Here is a 7,030-nt window from a genome sequence, read left to right on the forward strand (position 1 = left end):
GGTGTGGCTTCAGAAGTTGATGCTTCAGAGTGATCTGTTGGGGGTTCCATCTATTATGACTTAGACGAACTTCCAATGTTACTTGGATGGTTCATCTATTCATCAGCTGATGGTTCCTTACTAGGATTCTCCTTTTCATCAACAGTACTTGCTGATGAAGTAGGATTGACAACCAGAGACTCTGATTTAACCATAGGATTTGCATCGGTCTCTGATTTGGAGGCGTCGTTCACTTCATCAAAATTCTTACTCGTACTTCTCTCATACACCATGTTTTCAAAATCCTGTCTTAAAACGACAGTTTTTCCATCGACTTTAACTCTTTTAAAATTTGCTTTTGGTTTCGAGATAAAGTCGGGTTTCTAAATGCATCCAAGTTTGAAAGTGGGTTCACGGGTGGATTTCTTTGATTCGTTGAAGGAGTCTAATTCATTGAATCTAGTCCCTTGAGTGTCCGTTTGACCGTTTAACTTTTCGTATACATTTTGGGCATCCCTGTATTTCTTCATCAGAAGTTCATTGGCTTGAAGCTTCTGATGAAGAACCTCCCTTTCCTTTTGAAAGAAATCTTTGAGAATTACTGAGTTATGTCTCTCTGCCTCGGATTCTTTTAAGACCTAAGTTTTCTTTTCTAAATCTTTAGTTATTCGCTTGTTTAATTCCATAAGTTTTTCTTCCTCTGATTTTTTGAGAGTGGCGATGCGAGTCTTTTTTTTAGCGAGTTCGACTTTTTCTTCGGTTAGAAGATCAGTCTCTCTTTTGTAGAAACTAACTTCTTTTTCTGCTTTAAGTCTTTCAGATTTTCCAAAATTTAATTTTCTTTTAGTTTCAAGAAGTCCTCTTACAGTTTTATTACCCTTAACTCTAGCTCAGATGGAGCAGAGTTGGTTTCATCAGATGTAGACTCACATGCCTGATCATCAGAGTCAGAGGCGGATTCTGCATTAGACGTGACCATCAGACAAATGAGTGTTTTATCTTCTTCATCGGATGAAGAATCAGACACCCAATTTTCTTTCTCAGCCATCAGGCTTCGCTCTCTAGGATTGTACTTATATTTATTTTTGTAGTAATCAGCAACCTTTACCAGTCGTCCTCTGCATTCTTTGGAAAAATGACCGATTTTTCCGCACCTAAAGCAGCGGAGGTCATTTTTCCTTTCGTCTCTGTTTTCTATCTTCTCTTCTGTCTTCCCTCTCTTCTGTCTTTCTTCTGATATAATTTTGAAGGCTTCCTTTCATAGGATGGCTGGTACTTCTCCCTTTTGAAGTTTCTTCGTTCATAGGGTCTCTTGATGAACTTTTTCTGGAACTGTTTTGTAATCAAGGCCAGGGATTTTCCAAAGGCTTTGATATCATCATCTGATTCAGATATTTCATGCTCAGATTCTGATTCTACCACCAGTGCTTTCTTTCCTTTCTTCTTGAGGTCTCTGGTGGAGGTCTTTGAAACATCCTTTTCTTCAACAGCAAGAGCCAGGGGTCCATCGATGGACACTTTGTTCTTCATGATATCGTTCTCTTGTCCAGCAAGCGTTCCGTATACGTCATGAAGTGACCAACCGTCTAAGTCCTGATTCGTTTGAAGGGACATTGACAGCAGTGTCCATTCATCGCCGAGAGTTTTAAGGAACAAAACATTATTTTCTTCCTTCGTCCTAGAGATATCGTTTCGTCGACATTGATTAATCAATGTCTTGAAACGATCGTATGTCTTCTGAATTGGTTCATCAGGAAGTGCCTTGAAGTTGGTATCTTCATTGAGACATTGGGCTATTCGATTCTTCTTTGTTTTTGCTCCTCCTTCTAATTGGCTTGCCAGCTCATCCCGTAGTTCCTTTGTTGTGGAACATGCATCAAGGCATTGGAAGATTTCACTGGGAATGGCCATGATGATTAGTCTTTTGGGCTTCTTGTCAGTCTCCATGCGCTCTCTATCGTCTTCATCCCAATTCTTCTCATCCTTGGGCATGTAATAGGCAGGAATCTCTGCTGTGGTATTTGTTCCTGGTACTCTTGGAACTAGAGTCTGTGGAACGTAGAGACCCTCCATGACAGATCGCAGAAGATTTATGTCCATCCCTTCCAGAAAGTTTACCATCCATATCCTCCATTGTGGATACTCTTCTCTTTGAAGAGTTGGAGGTTTGGTGAGGGAACCAACACTGTAGGCAGAATTCCAGTAGGCCATTTAAGATTTTGGAAGAGAAAACTTACGTTTTAGAGAAGAAGTTTTATGAAATTTTATGAAAAAAAGCGAATTGAGAGATTTTTAATGATCGTTTTGATTGGAAAAACAATCAATTGGCTCTGATACCAATTGTTGATCCCAGATCTCTCAATAATACTAATAATTAAGTTAAGAATAACCAAATCATAGTGTTTTGATGAATAAAATGATAAACACTCAAGAACAATTAATAAACGTTCTAAGAATATACTTGAGTGTCAAAGATTTTACTTTATTCCAATGATGTCAAAAACGTAAAGAGTCAAAGATTACAATAGGCCTAACCACCTAGTTATACTAGTAATCTAACTAAGAAGATGACCATCTAGTGAGACTATTTAGCTAATCTTCTATGAACAGATAAAGCTTATCTAAACATGGATAATCATAAAAACTAGATAAACTTTGTAGAATCCAGCTGTTGATTGGTCATCTCCAACTGTCTTCCATGAGGTATGAGTTCAACCTTATCTTCATATCTTCATCGCTTGCCTCTGGTTGAACTAGCGAGGAAAACTCCAAGTGTTGATACCCAGAGGGGTTATGAAGATGGACTTTCCATCACATCTCTGGTCAGTTTATCGAACCTCTGGTTGTTCTTCAGAGTTAGTCATTTTGCCTTAAAGTCTTCTATCGGCCTTCTGGTTCTTCATCATTTTTATTGTCTTCATTACTTCAATGCATAAGACTTATGGGGTCTAACATGTGTTGACTCTTGCTCCTCTTGATGAGCAGGCTCTAGTTGTGTATACTTCGTCTTTTGAGGGTCTTGTAGCTCTGGCTGCACCAACTCTGTATGAACCATTTCTGGATCGTTTTCTTTGTCTTGAGCTTGAGTGGTAGGCACCGACTCTTGATTTTTTGATGTGGGGCAGGTACAAAGGAGGAGGGAGCAGCATTTGATTATTGATATAGCTGTGTATTCTCCCCCTCTTGATGATTTTGAGGACCAGAGTCGTCTTTGTCGTCTTCATCGTCAAGATGTCTCCTCTTCCTTGAGCTTTCTCCACATGCAGAGCCAAGCTTCCTCAACTTCCCGTTCTTTTTCTTCTTGAGCTCTGTGGGAGGCATTGCCTTCACCTTTTCATCAATGAGCTCAACTATATTTGCTACTTCCTGTGTGGCCTTCGTGATCTCGACATTCGCCCTAAATTTGAATGCAGCCAAGGAACGACACATATCTGCTGCAGTTGGCTTGGCTGTGTTGTTGAACTCGGATGTGAAGTCAGCCACTCTTTGTAGAAGATGATCACCCAGAGCCACCATCTCTATATGAGTGATGTAGTATGTAAGGGCGCCAATAGGAATGAGAGCTTGCTCATTCATCTTTACCATGTTCTCTGTGAACCTTTGAAATGGTTCGTAGAGACAGGTGTCATGGCTGGCGTGTCCTCCTCCTTCTGTATATAAAATAAATAACCCTTTGCATGGTTTCATTTATGCTCGCTGTCAATTCCAGAGATCGTTCGGTACAAGAAGCATTTGTCAAAGACTGAGCTCTCAATGCTGCAATGGATGATCAAACTTCATCCAGAGCAGATGCAGAAGTAAAAGTTGATGGCTCTGCATGAGCCATTGTGAGTTTAAGCTCTTCCAAGGAGCCCATGACAGAGCTGGCGAAGGTTCGGAACTCTCCCTTCATGACATATTCTGTTGGGTTGACCGCTAGCTCAACACAAGGGCCAGAGTAAGTCCTTGTTCCAAGGACACCTTCATTCATGTCTGTTTGGACGTCGAACATGGAAGGATTTCCAGTCAATCCTCGTATCTCTTTATAAGGAGAGGTACTACGGCTGTTCTATCATAATGAACCCTTCCACTCAATTCAGAGTTAGATGGAAGGTCATCAATGAGTTGACTTTGAGACTGGTCAAAAGTCTCAAAGCCTCGTGCACCTACGACTTGCTCTGAACAAGTTAAGGATATAGCTAGTGCAGAGCAAACAAATTCCTCTCTTTGGGATGGTAGCATGGCATGGGGAGACATGCCACTTGTCTTTTCAAAGGATTCGCTCTTTTGAGAGAATGAAGCCTGAAGTGTGGTTTCCCTTTGGCTATATTGGCCAGAGGAAGATGCGACCTCTGACTGGCTAGGCTGGTTAGGGTTCAAGGCATGCACCTCTGTTTCAATGACTCATGTTTACCAACTGAGTCAAATGTGATTGCACTGGGAGTTGGGCTTGGGAAATATATGTGCTTTTTCCTCGCCCCTCTTTCCCTGGCTCCCCCTCGGCCTACGCATCTCCTCCCTCATCATCACTAGAACTCTCTCCATCAGAGCTCTCCTCCTCTTCATTTTTTTCTTATTCTCTTGCTTTTATCTCCCTATCCTCTTGTTCTTTCCTCTCCTCCCTTCTTCTTCTTTCTCCCTATGATCCCTCTCTAGCCTTCTTTTCTTGGCTTGTTCCTTTTCCCTCTTTTTCTCCTCTCTCTTCATCTTCTTCAGCTCCTCTTCCCTCCATTACTTTTCTAACTCCCTCCTCTCTCTTTCTTCTCTCTCTATCTCCCTTTGTGTTTCTCTCTCTATTTCCCTCTCTGGTTCCTACTCTCCCACTTCCTTTCCTTCAACGGTTTCCCTATGGGTGTCGGGGTTCGAGTCACTGGTTCTAGTGACTCACATACATGTTTACACTCTCTTCACTTCCCTCGTCTTGATATATGCCATAAGCTTCTTGGGGAGTGTCCTTTCTGCGGGATATCCGTCCTTGTGTAAAGTAGGAGGGTAGGTAGAGAGCACATTCACCTTGACCAAGGGGCCAGATGAGCATGGAATGTCACTCTCTTCCAATCTAGGCCTTAGAAGAAGGCCTAGAAACCTTGGGAATAGTAGGGATGGCAGATCCTTGCCTTTTGACTTGTCCAAGTTCTTTTTTGCATGACAACCTTGAAATCAGTATAGAGGATTAAGAAATAATACAAAGGCAAATCAAAGCATCTCCATACAGTAGTTGTAGGATATTTTTTGAGCACATGTCCGTGCTCCTAATTTTACCGGTTAGGACCCTATTTACCAATGTGAACAGAACGTTCCACATAGGTGGTAGGAACTGGCGCTTAAATTGGGAGGGGTACTTGTTCTGTTGGTTGTTGTTTGTCCCATAACTTTGATCAATCTTCATGAATCCTTCAAGAACAATGGCAATCTTCATAAATGGTTTAGAGAGAAAAAGTCAAATATTAAATGTAAGTATATTTTTCACTCTAACTCTATTACACGTAATGTTTACAATTAAGCTCTCCTTACTCTTCTAAAATCTCTTACAAGACCTATTTATATGTCAAACTAGAAAATCACAAGTTAAAGTCAACACATGACTTACAAAGTCAAACTGTAACACCCATTCCACACATTGCATGTAACATATACTTCATATAAAAGAAATACATGTTTATACATCACATTGGTCCCTTATTACAAGAATTTACCAGTACAAAATACATGGTCCAAAAATTACAAATAAAATTCTTGCACTAAACCAGATCATTTATCAAAACTATACATGCCATCAGTAAACCTTCACGCAGATAATCATATAGGAAAAATTATCACATTTTCCCTTTTCCCTTACCTTCTACACTTCCTACAACACATATTTAAATCACAAAACGAGGGTTAAACCGAAAGGTCTAGTGAGTTATCCTATTTATGTTATTGCAGGGTGAAAATCACCAAAACCTTTAAGTAAAACAACTTTTCATATATAACACAAATATATGAAAAAGTAAGAATATAACACCAATACCTTTCACTTTTCAAGCCAAATTTCTCTGCTTGCAAATAATACATCAAATCCAAACAGGTTTACATTAACCAAATTAATAAACTGCCTCTTTTAAACCTCTTAAATCAAATATGGTTTATTCAAAGTTTCAGGCCAAACCTATTGTCTTCTCTTTAATAACATCCAAACTATGATCTCCAATAAGAACCCTGATCCTAAATCTTTAAATAACAAAGAAATAAAGATTCCAGACCATGGTATTCTTAAGAGATATGATACTAGGAGTTATATTACATACTGCACATATACAAACGTCACCCTTATAACAAAATGTACACATCTCCTTGATATGTCACCCTTATCCCATAGTACACCTCTCCTTGATATGCCACCCTTATTTCCTCATCAAAATATTTCATAAAACAATTTCATATAGAATAGACCGCAGTCAATGGAATTATTATCAGTTCAAATTCATTTTGTCAAAATTCTCATTTATTGTTCCATACCTTAACAAGTCAAACATAATCTGGTCAACCTTGTCCGGATAACAAATCCGGACAACACTTTCACAAAATTGTCCGATTTAACACTTGGCTTAAATCACAAAACCTTGTCCGGATAACGAGTACGAACAACACTATTCACGATCATCCGATTTAACCATCCGGATGGTATGTCTGCTTTAAAATAAACCGGTCACCTTATAGTCGTATTCCTAATTCTCCGTTAGAAATATCTAAATATAAGATCAATGTTCATAAATCGTTCAACTGTTAAACCGGTTAAGATGTCACACCCCGCTAAAGCGGAAACACGGGATGCTAACAGACAAGCGGGTGATAGCAACAGTTTATAAATAACACCATTTCAAGTTGTTCAAAAACAAAAATGGTTCATCGACATAACAGGAGTTAGAATTTACACAACGTTCAAAATTACATCAAAAACTTGACTTAATCGATCTTGGCTCAAGTATGCTCCCTTAACATCCAAAACACTCACTTAGAACCTGAAAAGCATGGAATAAAAACAAGGTCAACTACAAAGAGTTGGTGAGTTCACGGGTTTTCACATGCA

Source organism: Cynara cardunculus (genome assembly GCF_001531365.2).
Source record: "Cynara cardunculus var. scolymus isolate 2C chromosome LG 2, CcrdV1, whole genome shotgun sequence".
Classification (NCBI taxonomy): domain Eukaryota; kingdom Viridiplantae; phylum Streptophyta; class Magnoliopsida; order Asterales; family Asteraceae; genus Cynara; species Cynara cardunculus.